This window comes from Perissodus microlepis, chromosome 7 (assembly GCF_051167445.1).
Source record: "Perissodus microlepis isolate ML-2025 ecotype Zambia chromosome 7, ASM5116744v1, whole genome shotgun sequence".
Taxonomy (NCBI): Eukaryota; Metazoa; Chordata; class Actinopteri; order Cichliformes; family Cichlidae; genus Perissodus; species Perissodus microlepis.
The window spans coordinates 36,041,943-36,054,812 of NC_140467.1; the positions used below are offsets into that span (position 1 = coordinate 36,041,943).

General features: G+C 37.5%; 1 protein-coding gene across 1 annotated transcript in view; it reads left to right on the forward strand.

Moving 5' to 3' along the window:
- Positions 1-559: 559 nt before the first annotated feature.
- lpar1 (lysophosphatidic acid receptor 1) overlaps positions 560-12,870 on the forward strand; it is a 37,386-nt gene continuing 25,075 nt past the window's right edge. The window contains exon 1 of the mRNA XM_084934830.1: positions 560-1,027. The gene's annotated coding sequence lies outside the window, so the exon portion shown is untranslated. The remainder of the gene's footprint in view (positions 1,028-12,870) is intronic.

Consider the following 12,870-nt stretch of genomic DNA (forward strand, 5'->3'; position numbering starts at 1 on the left):
AATTCAGACAAATAGACATACTTTTTTTTCACCAGCTAATGAATATTCACTCTACTTGTTTAGCTTTCTGGCTCACTAAAGAGGAACAACTTGTGAGAGCATCCTGGCGAAAGAGAGCTTTTTTTATTTTTAACTAGGTGTTAGTTTGCAAAATATGAAATTCACTTTGATCTGTCGAGATCAAGACACAAAGAAAAAGCTCCGGTTATGGTACCTTTGGGTATATATTGTTTGCACTTGGATTATAGAGGGACATTTCAAGAAACTCCTTAGTCTAAGCTGTGGGAATGGAGCAGACAGTGCTATGTGACGCTATGTGACGCACTCAGCTGTATTAAAGCTGCTTGTGTATTCTGTGCACTGTATTTCAGTGTGCAGCCATCACCGTGTGTGCAGGTTTTAGCTGTAACTGTGTGTCATCCTGTTCTCTAAATAAAATTGCAATGTGCATGTAGTCTGTTTGTAAATGTCCTGTCTTGATAAAAGATATGGCATTTCTATCAGCGTGTCCGCATGTGCATGTGAGTGACGTCACATGCGGACAAAGGTCCCGTCCTGTGCAGTCTGTGTGGCAGTCAGAGAGACAGAGGACAGAGAGGGGGAGAGAGAGAGCGAGAGAAGGAGAGAGCCGCGCCAGCGCAGAGAGGCACGGAGACGAAGCAGAGAGCGCAAAGGCTTCGACATCTGGGGGGGAAATTAAAACAACTTGCATTTTTGGAAAAAAAAAAAAAAAACAGCCAAAAAACAAACAAAATCGGGACATAGCGGTGGGAAAATTTGACCGATCTTTCGCTTTTTTTCCCTGCACGGACATAAAATGAAAGGGTTACCTGGCTGCATGTTGGATTTTAAATCTTATATTACACCGCTGCGGCGTTGACTTCAGAGTTGCGCAGGCAGAGTCTGTATGAGTTGTCTGTTGGAGGAATTTTAGACACTCCGGATCAAACTTGAGTTGGACATCCAGGAACCAGTCAGGGAGTAAGCTAAACCACCTACCCACTGCTCTCACTGCATGCAGGACACTGTAAGTATTTGATATCTTATCCTCACTGTTGAGAGATTTCCCCACAATTTAACATTTGTTACATAGAGGGGGGTACATGTATAGGTTTATGTGGACCGCTGTGTCTTACTATGCACATATGCCTAAGAGTGGGCATCTTTTCACAATCAAAAGTATACCTGCCACGTAGACGTGGCGATAGAGCAGTCAGTTCAGATAAAGGCTTTGATGGTATTAGCAGATGCCTGGAGCCCCTCAGCGCACCGTTATTTCAACGGGAGACGCGCAGTTGTGCGTCTATAGAGGATGTGAGAACAGGGACGCGGCTGGAATGAAGGACTTGTTGCGCCAGAACTGGGCTCTTTATCAAACTGTGGGATTGGAACAACACTTGTAAATGGGAGTGAGAGGAAAAAAATAAATGGGCGTTGGGTGTAGGAGTTTATAAAGGCTGACATCTGTTTAGATTTTCCACGCTGATCTCGTTATAGAGAATGTGTTCTTATGATCTTATTTTAGATTTCTTTATCGAATCTCTGAGTCTTCCTCCCCCAAATCAAATCTAAACTCATTCTAACCAGCATCGGTTATTCAAGAGAAAACACTTGTGCTGCCAGTGTGAGTATTACAGATGACCAAACCACCAGCAGCATGTTGAAGCATTTCTTGTAGTGCTGGCGTCTTTCCAAAGAAAACGCCTTGACTCTGTCTTCTGCCGGCAGGCGTCAATCCACCCTACTCAAGCCCTAAAAATCAACTGTAACTGTTACAATTTTAGCAGACTTTAGTAACACCTTCGGGAAACAAAGTGATTTAGTTATTCATCGAACACAAGATAGTTAAGTTTAACTGTATGAATTTAGGGTACACAGGCTTCACCAGTTATGGCAGAGATGGATAGCTCAGAGGTCCAACTTGTAGTCTAAAAGTCAAAAGGAGCAATAATTCCAACATCTTAATGCTTGGGTTTTTTGTTTTTTTTTTCATCTGACAGGTTCTGATCAGATGCTGTGTTGTTTGTCGGTTAGTCATAATAAGTCATGCATAACAAACTGGAGATAAATATACATGAAACAGCTCTTGTGGGGACCTTGCTGACTGTTATCGGACAAAAGCACATCTTAAAAGCTCTGTTTCTGTTATTGATACTGTGAAACACTCTTAATGGAAAAATCTGAATCTCCCTTGAGACCCGTGGGACTTAATTGAGAACAGGTTTGCTCAAACTTTAACTTGCCCAACAATTAAGCTGAGTTAAGATGTTCTTGATGATATAGGGTGAAATAAAGCCATTGAGTTCTGTCCTTCCTTGAGTTTTCTTAGTTAAAACTCCCCATGGCAAATTTCCATTTGAAGATGAACCATTTCACATCTATACAAGAGATAAAAAGGCATAACTGAGTACTTTTATGTTTCCTGAAAGAGCTCTTTTGAGCCACACACATCTGGTTTGTCATCAATCTCCACAGACTTCAGGGATGGATTTCTGTTACCTTAGCCTGGGTCATGCATTCAAATAAACACAGTTGGCTGTGTTCTTGCTTGGAAAGTGACAAAAGACTTCACAGCTGTGTTGCTGATGTGATGCGTTTTACTGGCTCCTTTTAGTTCCTGTTATTGGCAGTTTGCTCATTATATACCTATTCCTTCTAAAGTATTATTATTGTTTTGAAGAATGTTATACACCCACCAAAAAACCTTGAAACTTGACCAGAACAGTTTATTAAATTCATGACCTTCCTTTTTTTTTTTATCAAAGTTTCCACATGCACCCAAGATATGTGATAAGACCGCAGAGTTTCTGTGTCATCAAAGTAAATTTGAACAGACTGAGAAGGTCTGCTGTAAGGGAAAAAAGGTGCTTGATACATGCTGTCACTCCCTTTTGTTGTTTCCTGATTAACACTAATTTGGGACTCAAATGGTGTATCTGTGTCTGAGTGGGTGTGTTTATTTGTGTATTCAAAAGAGAGAGTGAGACCACTGCTTACCTACCACCCGCTGTCACAGGTCTCAGGGGGTCTTTGATGCTAAAGAGAGTGATAGGACTATTAGCACTCCTGAAGAGAGATTTCAAATGACTTTGGCTACATCCACACTAATGCGTTTTTGTTTGAAAACGCATAGTTTTCTCTCCGTTTTGGCCTCCCGTCCACACTGAGACGGCATTTTCCCCAAGGAAAAACGTAGTGTTTTGAAAACGCTCTCGAAAATGAATACATTTCAAAACGGAGCTGTCCCTTCACAGTGTGGACACTCAAAAACGCAGACTTTCTTAAACGATGATGCATTTTAGTCATGTGATGCAGTCATGTGACCAATTAAACAAAGATAGCGGAGTGCATTGTACAACAGTTGTTTTGATTGCTCTCAATTTTGACAGCCCTAAAAAAGATTAATATCAGTTTGTACATGCTCCAGATAGCTTTTCTTCAAATTCTTTAATTCTCACTCGCATTTGCGCATGCGCAGGACTGGAACGTAAGCGTTTGAAATACCCTGTGAAGACCCGTTAACTGTGAAAACGACTGAAAACGCTAGTGTGGACGCGAAGCGTTTTCAGACGAAAACGCCGTTTTCAAATCCATCCGGGCTAGTGTGGACGTAGCCTTTGAAGCGACTTTAATCATGGATTCGACGTTCTCGACATTTCTTACAGCCTTAAGCAACCAGAATGAAAGATTTCTCTTTAATAGTTTGTTGAATATCGATTTAGTTTTATTTACTTATTTGATGGATAGTGTGAATAAGTTAGATTTTAATCTGATCATAAAAAAACTAAGAAACAGGAGATCAATCCAAGTGGTTCGATTATTGTCATTTATACAAAATCTCACATTTTTTGGACATTTCTTTTCTGGGAAATTCTTCAGTAGTGTAGTGAGCCACATAGTTCTTATTTACTGAACTAGGTCAATTTGTTCCCTCTCGATATAGCTTATTTAAGTCATTCTCAAGTACTTATTTAAAAAAAACAACTGCAAATATCTGCACTTTTTTCATTTAGCATCATCTTATGGTAACAAAAATAACATTTTCAAGTAGCTGCAGCACTCTGTGACACACAAACCAAATTCATTTAGTGCAACATTTTACAACTTACACAGCTACTGTACAGTGTTGTAAAATTAAGACATAACTCGGGGAGAGAGAAAGTGAGAGATGATAGTGTCATACAACAAGCAGGAAAAAAAACAGATAAGTGTAAAAGACTTATGATGCCATTGCATTAAAAAACAGTTGATGATGATTTAAAGTGACAGTGTTTGAGTGCTTTTGTTGAATGATATTTTGTCTATATATAGATTTAGATATACATAGGCCACAAACATTTTTATTTACTAGTCAAGTGCACTTAAAATATGAGTAAAGCAAAGAGGCTCAGAGAAGCACCTCAGGTTCTTAGCCCTCAAAGTTGTTGTTGATAGATTTGATGGGGTTACAGAAACATGCTCATCTGAAAGTCATTCCAGAGAAGTTGATTCTTTTGACTTCTGACCTCTTTTATCAAACTAAACAGAACTCCTATTGCAAAGACTTACTGTCTCCCCTGAAGATGACTGCTTTATGTTTCCCGTCATGAGCTTTGACGTCCATCAAAAGCCTGGGTTCTTGAAACATCTGTGTTGTGATTACTGGAACCCTGATTTTTCCTCCCCCTATTCTAAGGAACTGCATTCCACCCATTCTTACTCCTTAGGTCCAGATTGTTTCCACATTAATGCAGCAACCTGCATGAATGTGTGAGCAGTTGCTGCAGAAAATAAATTTCTTCAAGGGCCATTTAAAAAAGGAAGTAATTCAAAGTAGCCTTTGACCTGTTCACAGCTATAAAAAATATACACCAGATAGCACAAATAGTTATAAATGGTTTTAGAATCACTGATACTCTCTCTGAAGTTATCTTGACTTTTACTTACATACACATGCATTCTTATTAACATGAATTACAGATATTATGCTCCTCAGTGTCTGCACAGTCTTTGACCATTACTGTGAAGTTAATTAATCAAAATTTAAAAATGATGCAATAAGGACCTTAAATCTAAAATGAATACAGTAGTTGTGATATATTTTATTATCAGCTACTGTCAATAACATAATAACATAAACAATATCTGAAAATATCTCTCAAACTTCAGCTTGTTCTTGGTTCTGGGATCAAGTAATTATAGCTGCATATCTCATCTTCTGAAAACATTACCTTTGGCTTTTAATAGATAGACTTTGATAGAATTTGCTCATAACTACTTATTTGGAGGCAGTCGTTTGTTTTTCTCAATGTATGTAGCCATTTCTTCTGTTTATCCACAGGGAGCTTTGTTGCCATCTTCTACCTTTACAATTCATTTTTTTACCTTAGATAAATGGAAAAAAGAAATTGTGGTTTTGACAGGAAACTGACAGCTGTCAGATTAACACTACTGTGGTTGCGTGGCTACGAGTGATACGCAATGAATGTTGTTTTGGGAAGTAAATATATTTGATGTTAATGTAGTTACTGTATATTCCAAACGAACTTCAGATAACGTCATGGCATGCTGGAAACATTCATAAATATTTAAAGAAAGCAGATTTGCACAGTTTGGTAAATCTATACACAAACTGCTCACAACTATCAGTGTGTACATATTATTATGCTGTCATCATGTAAGGTATTGTTTTTTCATTCCACAGTTTAGCTAGTGCTAACAGAAAAGAAAATAGACCCGATATTTACCCAGAAAGATTACATGAATTAGGTTAGAATACACCATCACTTGCACAAAGGGTAGATGTGTATTTACTGCAAAGTGTTTTGGATGCATACAGTACATGTTTTGGCTCTCCAAAATATGGAACAGTCATATTATGTTACCACTTTACTTACAAGTTCTTCTTTATTAAGAGGCAGGCTTTAAGGGCTTAAAAGGATAATGGTCAGTGTGACCAAAAGCCAAGTGTTCATCCATGTGATGTTTACATTGTCAGGAGCTCAACCCACAATGGTGCAGTACTGTTGGCTCGTGCTGCCAGACACTGGACCACATCAGTTAGAGATAAACACATTCAGTGGCTCTAATGCTAACATGGTTCAAGACATAGATCCTGCACTTACCACTTATTTCTCTAATGACCACTCATTAACTTCCTTGCAACAGATCATGTGTGGCCTTGAGGCAGAAGACGGTTAAAATCATCTGAAAGGTGTCAGTCATGCATGAAAGAAAGAGGAACTAAGAAACACCATAATGAGGAAATTATTTTTCAACCCAGCACAAAACATGACTCTCGTATGATTATTTGGTTCTGTACTTCACCACGCTCTTTTTGAAGTGAAACAATGACACTAACCCTTTTTTCAGATGTTACATAGCATTTTAAAGTAGTATAATTCAATGCAGTCGAAGAGTGAAATGCTCTTTTAAAACAATGCAATGAGGTCTTTAGAATATGAGGAGCCCTGCTTATTCAAGACTTTGTATGTAATCAGAAGGAGTTTAAATTGAATTTTGAATTTAACAGGGAGCCAATGAAGAGAAGCTAACATATGAGAAATATTACCTGTCTTTTTTGTTCCTGGTAGTGATGTGCGATACCACAGATTTCCTTTCCGATGTGATACCAAGTAATATTCAGGGTGGTATCGATGATACTGATCCGATACTCTGTACAAAAACTTAATGTTTCATTGTATTTCATAATACAATATATAATTGCATTATGTAATTGTAATAATAATATAATAATATAGCTTCATAATGATTACAGGACATCAGACTACTTGTTCTCATTGCTTAATGATGCAGAATTAACATATAGAAATAAAAAACCTGAAATTGTGCGCTATTTGAGCATGTTGCCTGCCTGCAGCACTAAAGGACTCCGCAAGAGACGTCTGTTTTGCCCTAGCAGCACCTGTCCCTCTCCTCCTCTTCAGTTCGCCTCAACATAAGCTCGTCATATTCTGTGATATGATTTACTCTGAGGTGTTTGATGAGGTTAGTGGTGTTGCCACAACACCTCACTGTCTTGCCACATGTATCGCAAACCACGTCTTGGCTGTTTGTGAAGGTAAAATACGTCCATACATGACTCAGTTTACGCTCAGCCATTGTTGTGAGTGCGCACGGCAGGGGCTGCGACACATTTATACAGCCATGTTTCGCATATGACTATGAAAGGCGTAAGAGGAAGTAGTTCCTTCCAATTTAGACGATCCGAATGATGTAGTTTCTTTCCACTGTGTTCCTTTTAATTGTAAAAACTACAAAATTGCCCCAGAGTACTAAAATATCAATATTTAAATAAGAGAATCGATTCTAGAACATAAATTACTGGTGTCGGAAGAATCGGTATTTCAATATCAATATCGATTTCAATAAGAAGTATACATTTAGAGATGCTGTGCATCTCTAAATTCAGAAACTCTACAAAGACACTCTACATATTTTTTGTGGGTATCAAAGGACATATTTTGATTGAAATGACTCCCACATTACGCATAGAAGTATCTAATCAGCCAAATAGATGGCAGCAACTCAGTGCATTTAGGCATGCTGACATAGTCAAGATAACCTGCTAAAGTGAGCATCAAAATTGGGAAGAAAGGTCAATGAAGTGACTTTGAATGTGGTTGTTGGTGTCAGATGAGTTGGTCTGAGCATTTCAGAAATTGCTGATTTACTGGGATTTTCCCGCACAACCGTTTCTGTTTACAGAAAATGACCCAAGTAGAAGAATATATCCAGTGTGTGGTAGATGACTGAGTTGATAGGAAATGAACAGAAACTCCAATAACCCTTTGTTACAACTGAGATATGAAGATACTCATTTCTGAATGCACAACACATCAAACCTTTAAGCAGATGTGCTACAACAGTAGCACATCTGCTTAAAGGTACCATACCAAATGTCCATCCTGTGTGCTTATAATAGGAACCAGGCCTCCAATTTAAATAAGGCTTACCAAAATTGGACAATAGACGATTGTAAAAATGTTACCTAGTGTGATAAGTCTGAATTTCCCCTGGATCATTTCGATGGTAGGGCCAGACTTTTCTCTTAAAGCCTTTTATGACCATGGTTTACCAATCTTCCAGTAGGATAACACTCCATGCCACAAAGCTCAAATCATTTCAAACGGGTTTCTTGAACATGACAATGAGTTTACTGTACTCAAATGGTTTCCACAGTCACTGGATCTCAATCCAACAGAGCACTTTTGTGATGAGGTGGAATGGGATATTCCCATTATGGATGTGCAGCTGAAAAATCTGTACCAGTTGTGTTATGCTATCATGGTACTATGGACCAAAATCTCTGAGGAATGTTTCCAGTACCTTGTTGAATCTCAGCCATGAAGGATTAAGGCAGCTTGGAAGACAAAATGGGATCTGGTATCCAATAAAAAAGGTATCCAATGAGCATACACAGATGAAGATACAGACATATACATACATTTATGCATATGTAAATCTAGATATACACACAAATTAATTATCATTTCAAAGTATGACCACATGCACACATTTGTTTTTATTCAGTGCAGTGCATTAATGGTTTTGACAGGCCAGGTCGTTAAAGTGATGAATTTGAAGAACACTTTTGAGTCAAACCCTGAAATCTCTGCAGACCACACTGACGCAATCCCATATTGCATCTGAGCTCCAGTGATGTAATTTGTGGAATCTGTCTCTAATAGTGCAATTTCATTAGAGAACACGCCCGTTAATAAAATCCAGAAAAAAACAAACAAAAACAAACTGATACATATGGTAGTGACTGTTTAGGTAAAAAAAAATTTTATCCAGTCATTGTTAAATACTTCAGTTATTATAATAAAACCACTTGTTATACACGGTTCTTAGACTGTTTTAAATGCATTCACGCAACCGTCCATCAATTATTCATCTATTTTAAGCATCTTTTTCTTTCTTTCACAGTTTCTTTTTAAAATATATCTTAAACCACTGTAAGAAGGAGGATTTTTAATAGCAGATTCCCCTTTTTATGCCTTCTAGCATAAAAATTTGCTCTACCTAAACATGTGGGACAGATGAGAAAGATCTTAAAGCTAATAATCTGAGTTACATGACAGTTCCAAAATGAAAAGCTGCATTATATGCCACCACATAGATAATAACTAGTGAGTTGGATTTTGGTTGTCACTAGACTTTCCAAAGCTATGATCCCTGTGAGAATTTATAGCCAAATTAAAACAGCTTTTATATGTTATTTATGATTCTGCCCATTATTTAGAAATAACAAATTGCTGTCAGTGGCTTTGGAAAAACCGAAAGCCACTGTGAAACCGAGCCGCCTCTCTCTATGTAATTTAGAAGTTAACTCCTTCTCCTTGTGAAATGAAACATTATTTTGTCAGTGCATCCAGGAGTAACCGTTCCCAATGTGCTTCTGTTGGTGGTGTGATGAAACGCTGCTCCTTGAAATGCCTGAAATATGATTTCTCATATTTTAAAATGCACTATTTGTTTATTTATTTTACTGCCATAATGTTTTGGTAGAAAATTCTGTTCAATATTATGTATAGTATACTCGATATATTTAGCCTATCACTGTTTAGTGTGGTTTTTGTCACTAAAGAATATTGTGTATGTTTGAAGCTCCTACATTTCCTAAATGCATTCATATCACTACCAGAGAGCTCTTTTTGAGATAAACAAAGCAAAAATTAAAGCAAGCCAACAATGTTGGTTATGTATTTCACTACTGAATTGCATTCTTGTTTATTTATGCAATTGTGGTGCTTGATTACACTAATAGTCCTATAAAGGTGTAGTATTCTATTCTATTCTATTCTATTCTATTCTATTCCAGTATAATGACCATTTGGGGCCATGTGTGCTGTGATGGAAGTGGTTCGAAGGGTATCATCCTCTGATGAGCTGTGAATCAGCCGGTCACGCCTGCAGTCACTCATGACTCAACACAGGCTCTCAATCCAATCCTTGTTCCGAGTTCTGTCGGTACGCAGCAACTGTTTGAGTGTATGTGCAAGTGTGTGCGTGTGTGTGTGGTGTGTAATGATAAAGATAAAGTTAAAGAATGAAAGCCTATGTGGCTGAGTGTTTGTGTGCATGCTAGCTTGTAGAAGCCCAGCGTCTCTGCTTTCTGGGGTGGGAGAGATGGAAACAATGGTCACATTGTGTGGAGAGTTGGCAAAGATGGGAGGAGGGAGCTGGAGGAAAAGAAGCAGGCAACAGGAGAGGAAATCTGAGAAGAAAAAGATTGCAGAAGATGAGCACAAGGGCAAAGAGGAGAAGGGGACACAGAGGTGGAAAGAGAAAAGGAAAGAGATTTGGAAGTGAGGGATGGAAGAACCGTGGGAAGTTATGAGACTTTTTGGTTTCACTTGAGTTGAACATGGATTAGACACACATTTAAAATTCCCAATAATCAAGCTGCAACCAAATGTTTCCTATAGATAATCTAAAATGCATTGAAATGTAGAAAAAAAAAATACTTTTTGAACCCATTTGAAGTACATTTCCAAACATATGGGTAGCCTTGCATAGTGATTCATACCATATACCATGATACATAGTATGAAATAAAATTCCTCCATATTAGTCATTTTTGGTCAATATGTAGTTTATAAAATGCAAACTACAAACTCTGTGGAAAACAGCTAGTTAGCTTACCAGCAGAGTAGGTGCAAAGTAAGGGTCAACAGCAACTCACTCAGACTAAGTGAAGTCTCTTTATATTGCAAGTATATATAATATTTTAATAGCTGACATTGTTAATGTTAGAAACTGGAAAAGAGGGAAGGTGTTCACTTACTACTGTGAGGTACGCTTTAAATAAACATATAGAGAAGAGCCTTAGCTCATGAACCCCTTGCAAGCTTTCAACAAAGACATTTTTTATCACTTTCATATGTTTCCTGTGTCTCATAAATCATTCACATCAAAGTACAATTTGAAAAATACTCCACAGGATTCATTTTATGTACCAAAAATAGTTAGACATTTTTTAATCATGATTTCACCCCAGCTGTGCACTCCCTTTTCTCTTTCTGATAATTTATGCTTCTCTGTAATCATTCTTACATGTTTTGTGACTTTTTATGAAAATAAATAATTCTTTTTCTCAAAGTTAAAAACCTCAGAGCCAGGAGCTCACTCTGGAGTACAACACTGATAAACTGCAGGGATCCTGTTTGGAACATTAGCTTTTTTAGTGTGTGACCTCACATATAAACAAGCTTCAAATGGTCATATTTTTGTCTGAACTCCAAAGCTAGAAGATGTATCGTTTTCTCCATAAAAAGAAAAGAGAAGTTTCCTGGTGAAATGCTACATCAGTGAGACTCATTCAAGAAAGAGACAATTTGTAGACTACAATACTTCATATACAGCCTTTAATGCACATGTGAATTATAGATCACTATGGGTGAAACAATGTATGATACATAAAATTTTTCTTCTCTTTCATGAGTTCCATGAGGGCTATATGTTGCTTAGCATGGAATCCCAGATCAGTGATTGGTCTCAACGTGTGTCTAAATAAATATTAGTTAAAACAGACTAAATTCTTGTTCTTTGTAAGAATAACATCATATCTGAGGGTGATTTTATTAAAGGTATTTCTCTCAGGGGTGCATTTCAATAACAGCAGCCAGAAGGCTGGATGATGCATTTTCAATAGAGTGGGAACAGACTCTACTGTTAAGTGTTTAGTGGACTTCTTGTCTGGCAGTGACTGAAGTTGGTTTATCTCGGCACTTGTCAGAACAGTGGTTAAAAAAGTGCAAAATACATTCACAAGCAACATTTGTTTTGGAGCCAATTAAAAACAACAACAAAGCAAAAAAAAACCAACAACAACAACAAAACAAAGTATCAAATTTGCTCAGCTGTTCAGATGAGCATGAGGCAGTGATGCATAAGAACTCAACTTACAGTGGATAGCTCTTCAGATAATCCAATCATAATATGCTCATCTATGAACTCGCAGCCACTTCAGTTCAATAATGATCAGCGCAATTAACCAAGTATAACACAAACAAATGGGTAGTAAAAGGATGAGAAACAAGATGATTTTTGCATATTTGTTATTTGACAAGCTGATATATGCATAGGTTTCAGGCAAGTATTTCTCTCAGGAAATATCAGAGTGAACCACATGTGTTCGGAGAGGACATGTAAAATTTCCATTTTTTGATACAAGAAAAAATTCTTACTTTAGAAAATGAGTAAGTTCTTCAGATGATGCAGCTCAGATGGAGTTTAGCATTAGGACTGCATTATTATTCTGCTGTATAAATCTCAAATCTGTGTGTCACATGTGAAGACAGCACAAAGCAGCAATATTTAGATTCAGATCCTGACCAGTCTGCTGTTATTAAACTTATAATTTTGTAAGTGGACGCTTTTTTCTGTGCGTGCTATGTGACGCTGCGGATATTTATCAAAGTCAAAGGAAAGAATTTGACACAGCCAGCTGTTTGCAACAAGCAAGACTAGACACTAAAATAACAAGTATTGAGGAGCTCAGATATGGAGGATTGCATCTAAACATGAAGTGCAAAGTGCAAATGACTTTATGTATTTTTTGGTAACAATGGTAACAACCTGATAACAACCTTCATTTAATTTACATTTTCCTGCAAATGTAAATATAAAAGGCCAGTAGAAAAATCGCTAAATTGACTAAATCTTAAGTGCATCTCTTTTATCTTGACAGAAAAGAGCCGTGTTAGCACAAACTGTTAAAGAAAATCAACACCCAAGAATTATTTCTTTATAGTCCTCATGCTTAGTGTAGTTCAAAAGCAAAAGCAGAGGCCGAGCGCTTGATGTGTCTGCCAGGAAACTGTGGTTTGCTTCCTGTTTTGAAGCTTTGACTTTTTGAACTTT